General features: G+C 45.6%; 1 long non-coding RNA gene across 1 annotated transcript; it reads left to right on the top strand.

Moving 5' to 3' along the window:
- Positions 1–617: 617 nt before the first annotated feature.
- On the top strand, positions 618–6,223 carry LOC137862682 (uncharacterized). The gene is made up of 3 exons (XR_011100474.1): positions 618–831; positions 2,650–2,731; positions 3,336–6,223. It is a non-coding gene; the product is annotated as an uncharacterized lncRNA (long non-coding RNA).
- Positions 6,224–15,165: the final 8,942 nt, after the last annotated feature.

Raw genomic sequence — 15,165 nt, 5'->3', positions numbered from 1 at the left:
ACCAACTTCCTTCCTCACTGATGGAAATTGAATTACTTGCAGTGTCTTGTACAGAATTTTTTATTATATTCTAAAAAAAAGATACTAATAATATAGATCCAATAATTAAATTGCCACCAGAAGGTGATAAGTCATGAATGGAGCAAACAAAGAGAATAAAAGAGAACTAGAATACAAAGAAATGTATTATATGACCAGCATATGGAATATTAAAAGGAATAAAGAAAACATAACCCTGATAATAAAGTCAGAGTAATGACTTTGACAGTTTGTGTTCAAGGCACCATCTGGGCAACGAAATATTCTTCAAATTGCTGGAGTAACTCTTGCCCTCCTGAACTTCAGAGCAGAGTTTTCCTCTGGTCTGAATTTTCAGGAGTTCCCACTTCACTCTGACTACTTACCTGTCCTGAAGATATTTTGTACTTACTAAGTTTGAGGAGTTGCACTCACATTTTTTTGTTTTTATCCTACTTTCCTTTTAGCTTTGCAGGCACATAAAATAAGAGAAGGATAAGTGAAGAGCTGGGGGATGCCCTCACCTGTGCTTATCAAGCTATCAGGCCCTGCTGAAGGTGATAAAAGGGAAAGGGCAGGCTGAGGGGGAGGTTGGTAGGAGAAAGTGGGTGTCTTGCTGCTGTGCCTTAGAGGAAAGGAAGGGTGGTGGTGGTCCTCCTGTGGCTCATACTAAAAGAAGCTCTTGTAGGTCAGATCCTTGCTTTTTGGAAGGGTGTGCTTGAAGTGGAGGCAGCTGGCTCTGAGCCACTCTGCTATCATACAGCGCTCATAGGAAAGGGGAAAGTGACACCTATTTTGTGCCTTACAGTAAAAGTATCCTCAGGGTAGTGCTGGCCCTCTTGGCTGAGGCAGTGCTGGGGTTCTGCCCTGTGAGCAGGGGCAGAGGATATTCCAATTTTACTGCCTCTAGTCTAGGAGCAATCCCCTTCTGCCTTTGAGACACCAGGGCCAATACTGCAAAGCTGATTTTCCAGTTCTAAGTCCTTAGCAGATGTTTGCATTAAGTTAGGAGCCATAGCTTGCTTCTTCAGGGCATATTTCTTACTACTTTAGTCTTCCTAATCTTGCTTCTTTAGGCTTCTTAAATATAGCAGAAATCATGCAGGAAGAGGGAGATGGTACTGTGGATTATTCAGATAACAAGCTGCATAAAGCCTCCTTCATTGGGATGTTTTCATGGACAGGTTTTTATCAGAAAGCTTTGGAAGTGTCTAAAAATAACCATTAAAGAGGTTCCTGTTTCTCATGAGCTCCATAACTTGTCTGGGTTTATAAAACAAACTGGTGGTAATGAGCAAAGGCTAGATTTCAGGCCTTCTGGATTCTTTTGAACATTGTGCTATTGCTTGATACAGGGACATGAGGCCTAGGCCTCATGTTTAGCTGAGGCACTGAAAGGTTTCTAAGGCAAGACAGATTCTGGATTCTCTGGAACCTGTTGCTTTGCTGTTGAAAACTGCAAGCTGAGAAGCAGATTTCTCTCAAAGGTAAACAGGGTGATGCTACGGTTTGGTACTTAGCACCAGGGGCGTGGTGGTGGGTTGCACTGTACCTCAGTGTCCCATGTTCTGCAGCAAGAATTCCCTTGTTTCAGTTTGTGCTTGAGATTTGAGGATGAAATCTAGAAGGATGAGACCTCACTACAACATAAACAACAGGCAAGCCTTCAAAGACAGGTCATGGTAGCTGAACCAAACTGCACAGCTGGTGCTAGTTGGGTTACAGGGTGCTGCTGTAGTTTTTTTCCGGTGTGGCACTCAGTCAGCGCTGCAAATGGCTGTTTGTCTAAGTAGGACTTAAAATTAGCCATTATTATCCAATGCTTCTCCTTCTACTTGGTGCTAAGATGTTATTTTTCCAGCATATTAGGAAGTCACAAAGTGTTTGGACTAGATGATATTAGGACTGCAGTTTGTCTTGGTCTTTACTCTGACCTGAACTATGTAAGAATCCACTAAATTCTGGAAGGCAAAGGTGGAAATACCAAGGGAAGAACAGGAAAGTAGCAGTCCCCAAAGTGCATTTGAGGGATTTGGTCCTTTGAAACCCTTGTGGTCATCCAGCATGCCGTCCAGCAGGCATGCAACCTTGGAACAGTTCAAGGCCATGCATGACCCAAGGAAGGGATAGCTAAGGAATGAGTCCCTAGGGAGTAGGTCCCTTCTTAGGGTCCACCTGCAAGGGATGCAGGAGTTTTAGGAGACTTGGAGAGAGACTCTGGGAGTGCTGCTGAAGGGAGAGGCGTGCGGCGTGCTGTCTTCACGGCCCTCCCTATGTCAGCAACAGGAGGCAACCGCTCTGCTCAGAAATAATAAATGGTGCTTTTTATTGAATTCAGAGTAATTTCCCTTTAAGAGAATTCCCTTTAAAATGAATAATAACCCTTTTTTTGAGACCTGAGTGTCAGCAGAAGAAGCTGGGCTTGTTTTCATGTTATAGCTGTGAAACAGTATCGGGCGGCACCATCTGATTCCTTTTCTTACAATTCTTTTGTGTCTTTCCTTTTGTAAGCAAAAATGAGCACATTCAGGCATGCGAGAAAGAAGTAAAATCAGATTGTATTGCATTTCTTTTGGCATATATGGTGCAATGCAAGATTTTTTTTTCTCCCCTTAACTCCCCAAATTTCAGATAGCCTGAGAAAAAATACCAGCAGAGACAAAAATGAAGAATCAGCTTTCCATCTAAATGCTATTTAAGAAATCTCATAAATGTAAGTAGCCTTTTTATGCAGTTAATTATTTTTTTTTTTTATAATTCCTCAGCTCTGTTTTCAGTCTTCTCTTCTATGTGCTTTCAGATGAGCCCACGTCTCATGAAAGTGATGTTTTGTTAATGTAGGCCATCAGCATTTCTAACAGCAGGAAGTAAACTGAGTATTTCCTTCCCCAAAACAGCTCTACTAATTTACTTCAGTCTGAAGTAAAACTGAGCAGATACTCCTTCAGAAAATTGTAGATTCATCCCAAAAAGCAGAACTTCAAGGGAACTAAAACTGCTAAGGTTACATTGAGAAAATGATTTAGACTGAATAAAAGGAGCATAGCAAAGCTGTAGGGACGTGTGACACGCTGCATTTCAACACCTTCAAAGGGAAATAAATATTTGGAAATGTTGCAGTGTTTCATTCTGAAGTGTTTTTAAGGTTGGTTTTTTTTTTTTTTTTTTTTTGGTTGTATCAAAATAATATTTTCCATTAAAAAAAATTAATCTTCAAAAGATTTTTAAAGAAATAAGGGTCAAACATTCTGTATTATGTTTCAGCACAAATGCAACACTTCAAGTTAACTCCTAATTATTATTATTATTTTTTTCAGGGAGCTGAATTCTTCCTCCTGCAAATGTTCTGTTTTAATTTGACTCCTGCATATTTTTCCCCCCATGAAATTTTGGGTTTTGCAACATAACAGATAAGCCCCTTTTTATTCCTCCACCTGCCAAAGCCTTGGTTATCCAGCCCTCACACATGCACACCACTTCTAGCGCATGCTGAATCCTGGCCAAAATCATTCTCTGCTCCTCCATTCCCCGGCATTTCAGAGAGCTTTGCCAACAAGGCGTAATGCCAACCTGTGCTCTCTCGTTTTGCCATTCTTCAGTCTCTGGTGAAGCTGTTCCAGGAACCTTGCTCCTGACTGCTGCCCATTTATCCATTCCCCAGGGACCAGTCCTAGTGCATTGCCTGCAGCTTGATTCCCCCATGCTGATGTGGCTTCCCATACTCAGTCCCATGTGCTCCTCACCATACCAAAACATGAATGTTACGGACAACAAGCTCACTGATACCATGGCTGAATGGTGTCGTGTTTGGGATTCAGTGTTTTTGTGGCATGTTTATATATGGGGTTAAGATGAGACCCATATGAAGTCAAGATCCCTTTGAAACTTGGCTCTACAGGGGCTTTATTCCAGTTGGTTTTCTTACTGTAATGCTCCCCAGCCCCGTTCTGCTGCTGTTTCTGCTCCAGGGGCACTGCATTGCGCCTCCTCACAGCAGCCAAAAACCATGTACTTTCCTAGCATCTGCCAACATTGCCCCAAGATCTGGACAAGTCTCAGGACAAGGCAATAGGCAGCTCAGCTGCATCTGCACACATCCAGCTCAGAGCTGGGCTGGCACACACAGGCTGATAAACCCATCCTTAGCAGGGTGAAGGGTGTGTGTGTTTGTATGAGCAAGCGAAATTAGTCATCCTAATCATAGGTTGGGTATTGCTCTTGGGGTCTGGGCTTGACATCAGCATTTTATCCACCCTCAAGCTGAAGAAAAATTCTGGTTGTTTCTAAAGCATCTGTATGCTCTGCTAGTGAAAAGGTTTTTCCTCCCTCTTTGCCTGTTCATCCTGGGCAGATGTCTGGTATTTTGTCCTCTCATCAGCAAGAGCATGGGGATTTCACAGAAAGCCTGGAGTCGTTTTAGACTTGTAGAAGTTGTACAAGTTTTGCAGACATAACTTTTTCCTTTCTTCCGAGAAAAACACTGTTTTTCAAACATAAAAAAGCAGTTGCTCTCAACCCAGGAGGTACCTGCTAAGAGCCACTTCCCAAGTTTTCCCTTCTCTCTGATTATACAGTCCTGACATGAATCAGCCCAGCGCAGCTTTCCACAGCACAGCCTCGCTTGAGGTGGCAAAGGGCAGTGCATTAACTTCAGCACTGGCAGAAGTTTAAGGGCAGCGGTTTTAAGCAAGCACATTAACAAGTTAGGAGGACTGCTCTGCCAGACACCGGGATAAAGGGTTATTTCTAAAGGCACCGGAGATAATAGCCATGCTGCAGTTTTCTGCTTTTACCTCCCCGCATGCAGCTGGGGACTCCCTGTGCCTGGGTTTTCAGGACTGGAGGAGTGGGGATTGCAGCCTGTTGTCAGAGCACCCCAGCCACATCCTGTCATTGCTTCGTGCCTCAGTTTCCCCAAGGGAAAACAGAGCATAAAGATACCAGTGCCCTCGCATAGAGTGATGGAAAAAGAGCTGTAGATGTATCCAAATGAAACATTGGTGAGAAAACGACATGTAAAAATAAATGTGAAGCACTGTTACGCTGTGCCTTCCCCTATACTAATTATTTTGCATGGTGTAAGGATTAAATACCAGGCTTTGCATGCCCCCCAGTACTTGGTGGGCTTTGGTGCTGTAAGAATTACAGTGTTTGCCTCAGAAAATTCCTTCAGTTTGGGCTTTCGCTTCTGCTCCCAGCAAGAGGAGATGCGTTTCTGAGCTCTAAGCTTCAGTGCAGCTCAGACCTTTCAGCAGCTGCTGCTGTGAGCTTGCTAAGCAGGAAGAAAGAAATCTCCCAGGAATGAGTGAACCTGGGAGACTTTTGCAGAGCGAGGCAAAACCACAGAGATATTTGGGGGCTGCAATGAATCAAAGCTGCCCTCCTCCTCCTGCTCCCCCTGAGCAGCTCTGCTAGCCCGCCTCTGATCCCAGGGTGCTTCTGCTCTATGTTACGTGCTTTCACAGCATTGCCATGGGAAGCTTGCATGTGAGTTAGCACCGAAGTCCTGGGTGTATCTTAATGGACACTTGCAAAATCCGCCAGGTGCTTTCACACCCTTCTTCAGCAGGCAAAAATTTCTCCTGGCTTGCAGAGGTGGACTAGAAAGAACAGGGAGGGAGAAGCCTTTCCCAGCCACCCCTCATCCCTTCCTGATACAGTGCTAAAAGGAAACCTCCCCGCTTTTTTTACCAGTCACAGTCTGGGAGCTCTTTGCTGGCAGGGAGAGGAGCCGCTTCGACTCCCAGCCAAGCACCACGGTCCTTTTGTTCATGCAGCGCTCAGCGTCCAAAATATCGAGGGGGCTGGCAAGGGCTGCTGGAGGCAACTTGTGCGAGGCAGCGGAGCGTGAAGGGAGAGCATCCCGCGCTGGCCAGTGAGGCAGAACACGCCGGCACACCCTGACAGCGCCGTCCCTTCCATTATTATCACACGAGGGGAGAGAGGGCTTTTTGGCAGCTGCTCAGAGGGGAGTGCGAGGGCTGCATCTGCCTTCTGTCGCCCACGTCCTTCGGTTGGGCCGAGGGGGGGGAGAGTCTATTTACTGATTGCAAAGAGGGACTGATGACTGCTGCTGATCTGGGAATGTTAGGTATTGATTTTCCTGGGGTACCTGGAGGTGGATATTGTGTAAGGAATGGTTTAATTGTATGTGTATGTAGATGCTGCTGTTCGTTTGCCATCCTGCAGCACTCGTAATGAAAAATGTGTTCAGATAGATGGACTGCAGGTACGCAGCCTTTTTTCTTACTGGATCAGGAGCTTTACAGAACTCAGAAAAATGTATATATATATAATCAACGTGATCAAAAGTTCCAGACATTTTTGGACTCTGGAGACACATGCTCAATTTAGCCCTGCAGTAAGTCCAGGTGCATGCCCAAATATAGCTGATTAGCCTATGGGGCAAGTACTTACCTAATTAATCTATGGAGTGACAGAGCTTGCATACAAAGGAAGTATGCATCTGGTTTGTGGATGGATTTGCACATCTCTAGTGCTATACAACTCCTTCAGTGATACATCAGCTTCTGAGCATACAGACAGAGGAAGTTTTTGTCTCCTGCTACCACACACAAACCTGGCACCCAAGGCAAATTGTGGGAGCCCCAGGCTGGTGAAACTGCTCCAAATTCTGTGATGGTCTGTACTAGACATATTGGCACCTATAACGCTGTGTATGTCCAGGTCTGCACACAGCTGTCTTTCTTTTTTTGCTTTTTAGAGAGGTGAGCAAAATGGATGCAGTGAATTGGAGTGGAAATCTGCCAGCTTTGGTCCAATCAACCTCATGTGTGCATCTGCAAGTGGTACAGGCACACAGCGTGCCTCCACCCAGCTTGAAGTGCAGAAACACAAGACTGGGCTGAAAAATAAAAGTTTTTTTTCCCTCCAATAAAGTCCTGCACAAAAGTATAAGACAGAAAATGAGGGATGTGCCTTCCAATTTATCAACACACCCTGTTACAATAAGTATAGGAACTACAGATGCTGAAGTGAGGAAATGATACAGAGCAGGAGCTGATTCCATCTCCTAGACACGGGCAAAGGAGGTCAAAAAGGATCAGACTTGACCCATACCTTGCTTCAGAAATCAAACCTGAATCAAATATCCCCCAGTTATTTTCCGCATTCACAAGTTTTCTCTCCCTGTCTGTTTATTCCGAGTGCTCTCTGAAGCACAAGAAAGGCAGTGAAAGCCAGTGAACAGAACTGCCGGGAGCTGTGCCTTTCCGGCTTCCTGACCAAGTCTTTTGAAAAACCCCAGCAGGATGGTCCCCAGCACATCCTTTGGAAATGCTGTGCTTGACTCCAAGCCTGCTGGGGTAGGATGGAGGGGTTTAGTAAATGCCACAGGGATATGAAGTGCAGAGGGAACCAAACTTATAGGCTGCGGACATCCTCATCAGCAAGCTGCAGCAGTTTGATTAAATCCTTCCAAGCAGCCGGAGATAATAACACCATGAATAGAGCTTCCTAATTTCATTTCCCCAGCACCACGGATCAGGTATATTTCCATACACAGGTGCAGGACCTTTGATGCGCTGGCTTTAATAATCAGGGGAGATGAAGGTAGAGCTTACCCTGAGTGTCACCGAAAATTTGGGAGTTATATTCGAGAGACACCAAATCCCTCTTACCAGTGCTTCTGCAGTGGCACAGAGAGCAGGCTGGTGGGCACAGAGAATGATTGATGGCATTGCTGACCAAACGGGGAATGGTGATTTATGGACGAGACAGTGTCCAAGCCATGTGTGCTATACTGGAGAAAAATAAATGGATTCAGTTTCAGACCTCTTGGAAGGTGCTGGCCAAAGCATTTCATTAGGTTAGCCTCTTGGATGTGGGCTGTCAAAATATTTTAACGTCCGCCTGTGACCTCCAAGCATTTTCCTTTCCCTTCACTGCCTGCTCCAGCCCCAGACCTCCCTTGCAGTCAAAACTGACAGCATTAGCCATTAGAATCACTCTTTGAATTAATTACCCAGAAATATGCTTTCAAATCTTCCACTCCATGTAACAGCGAATTAAAGGGCAGCCTGGGTGGGGTTTTACACATCCTGTTTTGGCTGCCCCTTTCCAGCTAATGCGACCATTAGCACCACGGCAGCAGTGTCCACCGCTGCTCTCCCTTCTGCTGCTCCACTCTCGGTGAGAACAAAAGGCACAAAGTGCTTTTCATTCCAAACTTGTAAAGTAAGTGCAACGCCGTGTTGATGGGAAGACCAGAGGGGTGGTCTGGTAGACGACAAGTCCCTGATGAAGCAGTGCTTGGTCTCCAGTCCATGTAGAACCCCCTTCTGTCATCCAGGTGCCCCTGCAGCGACCTGGAAGTTTGTTTTTTCCATTTCTGCATTCCTCACTGCCCTGCAGCTCTGCCTCTACCAACAAACAGCATGCCAGGCAGGTACCCGGGTTTGTGTGAGCAGGGGAAGCAGTCCTTTAGCAGCACAGAGGCATCGCTTTCTGCTCCTTTTCTGCAAGCCAGTATCTACGTCATGAACATACCCTAAGAAGTGGGTGTGGATATGTTGGATTTGGATACATATTTCCAAAATTTGCTTGGTGCTTTTTTAAGGCAAGTGCCTAAAATTCAGACTCAGCTGAATGTCTAATTTGTGTAATCAGCACAGAAGTACCCCAGCTCTGGCTCAGTCCATACTCACTCCTGCTCACAAATCTGGCAAAATCCCCTCCACCAGAAGAGACCTGGCATTGACTGACACCCTTTTCCTCTCTGTTTTCTTGAATCGTGAAGATGTGTTGCACTCTGCTGATGACTTAGACACAAACATCACCCTGTCTGAAAGCGGGCAATTAGCTTTCCCTTGGTGGGTAACTCATCCTCCACCTGCTCTGCCTGACAGCCCCTATTCCCAGGCGGACCCCATAAAACCAGAAGCTGTCTCCAGCTCAGCGAGGGGGCTCCAGACAGCTGCCCCGGGGGTGGTGAGGGATAGACACGTACCTGCAAGGATGGGATGGCCTCAGGGAGTTAGAGGAAGCCCCTGGGAATGAGACCTGCAGCTGCAGCAGTGGAAGAGGAATAAATGAAGGGCTTTGTTTCTGCCAGTCCTGCTGGGTGGTGAGATTGCTAGAAATGGTTAAAATCATTTTTGCCCAATTTTTCCCCCCCACTCCTTCCGCACGAATTTTGTCTTTCCTAGAGCAGCCCCTTGCAAACCCTCCCTTTGCAAACGCTCCCTCTGCAGAGCTTGCGGATGGAAGCAGCATTCCCTGAAGCAGAAGAGAAATCAAAGGAACTGGGGAGAGAGGGAAAAATAAATAAATAAAAAGGCTTGTTTATCTTTTTATTAATAGCAGAGCAGTGTTCCCAAGGGGATAGGCCAACTGTGACTCTAATCCAGCCATGCAAAGCTGCATCCCTGTCTGTTTGGTTTGTGTTTCTTTTTTTTCTCTTCTCTCTCTTTATTTTTTTTTCCTTTTTTTTTTTTTCTTTCCAGGGTTAATTACTGGGAAAGAAAAGAGAGACATCCAATTCTCGCCTCCTCAGATCTCCCCCTCCTTCCCTGCTGAACCACACATGCCCTGAGTGTTTGCCCTCTGACCGCAGAGCCACCACCGCGCTGTCACCGTCACTGCTGCGTCCATCCCAGCTCGGTGACACTCCTGGGCTGTACGTGAAGGAGGACAGGGCCAAATATGCCACATCGCACGGCACAGCGAGTCAGTTAATGACAGCAGGGGGTGGTTTTAATTCGTGTTTATGTGGAGGGACATTCAGCTGGGTCAACGACACTGCTCTGCCCTCACCCGGGGAAAATGAACATAACCTACGCATTGCCCAGGAGCGAGGTGGCCTCCTGACATGTCTTGAAAGGGAAGCAGGAGGAGCTAGCTGAGATGGGCTGATGGGCTTTGAAACGCATCCAGGGCAAGGGAACATAACAGCTACTGACATTCATGTGAGAAGTGGCCCTGGCCTGCTATCTGTGATAGCGGTGCAAAAACTGTCCAGTTTAATGACGTTATCCTGCTGCAGCAATGTCTGCCAAGGACTTGCTCACCGTCCCCAAAGCCCTGCCACGGCAGGACCCTCCACGTTGGAGTTTCTGAAGCATATTTTGCGCTTGGGCTGTGGCCTGGAAGCTGCAGACTTTTATCTCAGGATATCTGAGGGAGGATTTTCAAAGGCATATCTCATCAAAAGTCAAAGGGAATGAAGAACCTGACCTCCTTGTGTGCAGCTCAGCCTCTCTCCCCAAGCAGCTCTGTCTTCCCTTTCAGGACAGCCAAAGCCTTCACCATCTTGCTTAGAAATGAATTCTGTTTGTAGTCAACGGGGGCTTGAAAGAAGCAGTCCCAGTGGTCACTTGCGATGTCCAAGCCCACCTTCTACTGCGGCACAGCTAGGAGCTGCAGCAAAGCTGATGTGGTAGAGACAAGGTCAGCCCTGGCATATGTCACAGCAGCTATATTAATTAAATGAAGGAATGGTCATTTTGCCAGGGTCACACAGCCTCCTCCAAGCCACCTTTCTTCAGGTGACCAGTCTCACCACCAAGTCCGATGGCTTCCTGAGCAGGACATTGAAATTTGACCTTCTGCACAAGCAAAGGTGGCAAGTGGTTTTGAGCGAGCATCCCAAAGCATGCAGAGGGAAGCACAGTTTCCCCAAAGCCCTGGTGAAGGGAGAGAAAAGGGCTGGTCTGAAGTGTTTTTTAAAGCTTCTAATTGGGGGAGGGAAATAAGCAAGAAGAGATAAGTGTTCAGGTGGGAAAAGAGGAAGCAGAAACTGCATCTTAGTGCCTGGGATACGGTATGTTTCTGAAACTGCTGAGAGGAATGTAGTCGTCTCTGCAAATCAAGATGAGCTGGCTGGCCAATGAAGCATGCCCGGCATTTTATTTCTCATATTGTTTGGAGATAGGGATTCAGCTGAGTGCATTCAGCAAATAAAGATCAAATAACCTGCTGTGAATAATGTTTTAAACCCGGGTTCCTATCAGGATCTAGTTATAAGCCCATATACTCCGTTGGATAAAAAATAAGTTACACATGGCTGGAGGCAGTATTACTTTCTATGGAAGATGAAATCTGTTTTGAAATAGAAAATGTTTAGTGATTCTCCCCTCCTCTTTTTATTTTTTGGAAGGGCTAAACCACATAAAGCTTCCTGACGGAGAGGGGTGGAGGAGGGTCTGCTGATATTTCACCCACTGCCTCTGGGTCTGAAGCTCACGATTTATGCTAAGAGGTGGCAGCCCCAGGAGGAAAGGTGAGGTGGAGCCCACGTTGCCAGCCGCTTTGGGCTGTTTTGCCTGGAATCAGGCTAACCTCTGTTGCACTAAGCTCCTTAGCTGTGCAGAGAAACAAGCCCCTGATGAGCTGATCCTTTGCTTGCATGATGATAATCAACGCCTTGGCCGCCAGCCACAGGGAGAAACCTCTGGTTGATGCCATTTGCTCTCCTTCACATGCGCACCTGAACCGACTCAAAGCTTCATGGCATGGGGGAATTTCTACGGAGGTGCTTTGGGCCAAATGTGGATGCTGATGCTTGCTTTTGGAGAGCACCTCACTGCACAAATAGTCCTGCTTATTTTAATGAAGGTGTTGATGGAGAACAGTAGCACACAGCAGCAGGGCAACGTAGCCCCTTCTTTTTTCAAGGAGAGTCAGCAATACCCCGTTGCTGCATGTGGAAAAGCATACTAGAAAAAACAGACAATGGCCACTGAAAATTTTCTTAGTTATTTCAGAATCAGAACTCCTTTCCTTTGACTGTGGCATTTCACATGACCCTGCTGTTTTGTTTTCTTTGCTGTGTCCTTCACCTTCTCTCTACATGAGCCAAAGCTTCTGTTTTTTAATGGGTCTTGAAGAGTTGCAAAAAATCTACATAAACCCTTGGTATTCCCTCTTCAATAGTCCTTCAGCCAGACAGATGGCTGAAAATTTTCCCTCTAAACTGTTTTTTTTAAAAGACATGTTTATTGTGTGAAGTATCTGCTTTGCGGCAAAAACTTCAATTATTCCCCAGGAAAACAAATATTAAAAAATGAAAACATTTTGACTGCAACCCTAAATATTTCAGCCAAAAAAAAAAAAAAGTCGGATCCCCAGTGTGTGTGTGTTTGTGTCTCTATTAAAATACTTTGATTTGGAAATGCTGCCACACAGGGGATTTTGTCAGAGTGTTTCTCATCCTCTTTCTCCATCATGGTCTGAGCGCCCTAAATTTTCTGTCTCCTCTGTGGCAGGGCATGGCAGGTGCCTGTGGTGGCATTGCTGCCCCTTATCCTGAGGAGGAAACCCTCAGAGAAGAAGCAGAAGGCTTTACCTACAAGGTATCAAGTGGTTGAAGTTCAACTTGCATGAAACAACACGGGGACATTATTAATATGAAATATCTTTGCTTGTGGCTATTGTATTGCAGGGTTTCAATCTCCTTTGAAAAGAGTGAATTTAGGAATAATAATAAAAAATAATAAGCACAATTTTTTGTATTTCCATTGATGTTTTTTGCAGGGAATCACACATTGCTCAACTAGCTTTTGTCACCGTGATCTCTGGTTAACTCGTCATCTTAGTCACCAACCTCAGGTACCCTTTCTGAGCCCAGAGATTCAAACATGGGTGATCAGGATGCATTTCCTTTGTTTCATGAGCAGTGAGGGAAGGCCAATTGTTAACCTTCACATACTGCTCCAAGAACACTATCTACTGGAGCGTTATGTTGGATGCTGAGGAGATGGGAAAAGAAGTACACGTTTCTTTTCCTGGTTATAATAAAGTGCTTGCATTTGGTTATTCATGAAGTTCAAACTGTTCTGCAAAGCATAAATGGAAACATGGGCAGTGTTCAAGTGTACTGGCAAGCGCTAACAACATGGGAAGGAAAACAAGACAATTTCTTCAGTCCCATCAGAGTGCATGACTGAAGAAAAGGAGAAAGGGGCTGTAGATGTATCCCTCCCCAGCTGATGAGTGTTTATTCTGCCCACGCTCAAAGCTGACCAGCACCCATCTCGCTGCAGTACCGTGGCACGGAGCCCAAGCAGCTAAATAAGCCCAGCCTGTCAGCACAGCGTGTTACCTCTGGCTCAGCGCCATCCTGATGTTCTCATGCTATTTCTGGTCAGCTCAGCATCTCCGCAGGTTGCATCTCCTCAGAGGGCAGACCCAAGGCAGACGTCTTTCATGCTTCGCTCCTCCTGTCCACTCTCCAGTCCTCTTCTCTCTGAGGGCTGCAAGGGTTTCATCTGCATATTTACAAGACAAACTGACTTTCCCGGATTACCAAAGAAATAATTTTCATGATGAATAAATGCAAGGCAGCTTCAAAATGTAAGATGCCTCAGAGTATTTGTCCTTATGCCACTTGGGCCTAAAATGTTCCTGCTGGGATAAGTGGAAATACATCCCCTGTTTCCAGTCAGCAACTTAAAAAGCAACCCTCAATTTTCCAGCAATAGAGAGAGCTATGAGGCCTGGAGAAGCAGAGCTCTCTTGATTACAGCTTTGTTGAAAAACATTGTTCTGAGATGTCTGGAGACCAGATAATAGGCACTGCTTTAGTTTAAAATAAGAGGCATTTCATGAATAAAGCTTCCCAGTGTGCAGAGACAGGGGGATTTTGAAACTGTCTGTTGGTGCTCTCTAGACTTGCCTGTCTGGATTGTATTGCCATTATGTTTTCCCCAGAAGTCCCACTTTCAGAGAAGCTGCACCATCAGCCCCTTGCTGCAGATCCAGCCAGTCAGTAGTGCTGGCTGAGAGAAACTTAAATACACAGAGAAGGAAAGAGACTTTGTAGATTTGGTCTCTGGATTACTGGATTAAGTGGCTTTTTCTTGCCTTTCTTCACCTGCCACTGTGTTGTCTAGTTAGACTTTGTAAATACTCACTTTTATTTGTATTTTATCTTCCCTGAATTTGAGCTCAGCGTGTTTTCAGTATGAGTGGTTTGATACTTGGGCATGTTTTACTGCAGGAATACAGCAGCTGTTAAAGTTAGGATAGTGTAATAGCTTGTAAGCACCCAACTTCCCTGTGAACTACCACAGAGTACCCACAGCCTGTCAGGAAAAAATGAATTTCCTGGTGTAGTTTGAGAAGACCCGTTTCCAAGTGATTGCTTAATGAAAGGAAAGACTTTTCCAGTCACGCAGGCAAGTCTGGGGAGAGAAGGTCCTGGGGCATCTCTGACTCCCGTGGAGAAGAGGCCCTCAAGTCTCCATGCAATGCTGGAAGGAGAAACAGGGCCTGACCCTGGCATGCAGCTGAGCACACAAAGAGAATGTGAAGGCTGATAGCACCTCTGTTCTCACACATTGGGTCCTAAACAGAGGCTTCTAGGGGATTTAAAAAATAAACAATTTTCTTTGAGTCAATTAATACCCATCCATTTTCACTTCCATGCCTGGCTAATGACAAAGATGCCAACAACTGACAGCCGTATAGCCAATATTTTCTACTGAGCTTTCATCTGAACTCAGCAGGAAAGAGCAGATAAGAAGCTGCCCTCATTCTCTGAGGGCAGAAATTGCCTCTCTATGCTCAGGGGGAATCAGCAGCCTTGGAGACAGCTGAAGGCCAACCCAGTGCAAGTTCTGGTACAATCACATGTAACACCAGCCCCAGCCGGCGTCACTTCACCATTGTTTGTATCACATTGGTTTTGCTGCATGGGGATCACTCAAACAGACCTTGAAATCTGCTAGCAACCAATTGCATTTGAACATTTCAAATTTAATAATGAATATATTCTGCTTTTCATTAGGGATGCTCAGCTTCCAGTCTTTCTGATATGAATCCAGAGGAGCTGGCAATAAAGGGAAACCAACAGCCCATGCAGAACAGAGTTGGGTTTCATGCTGACGCAGCTTTTTTTTTTTTTTTTTTTTTTTTTTTGTGAGTGCATGTAGGACTCCCATGAGACTAATCATGTAGGATAGCAGGTTCTTTGCAAGGCTCATGCTGCTACCCCATGTGCTTCCCATCTGCCCGGTGCTGGCCTCTGCAGCTCCAGTCCTTGGTGCCCCGCCTGAGTGCTACACCTCAGTGCCCCTTCATATACCTAAATCGCTTATTATATGCAATTTGAACACAATTTAAGTAACCATTACTATTCTGTGGGCCATACCTTCCTCCCTCTCTGCAACACAGTTCACATCTTCTTCT

The sequence above is a fragment of the Anas acuta genome, chromosome 11 (assembly GCF_963932015.1).
Source record: "Anas acuta chromosome 11, bAnaAcu1.1, whole genome shotgun sequence".
Classification (NCBI taxonomy): domain Eukaryota; kingdom Metazoa; phylum Chordata; class Aves; order Anseriformes; family Anatidae; genus Anas; species Anas acuta.
Note: the sequence above shows the minus strand (reverse complement) of the source record. Positions and strands in the feature narration are given on the sequence as shown.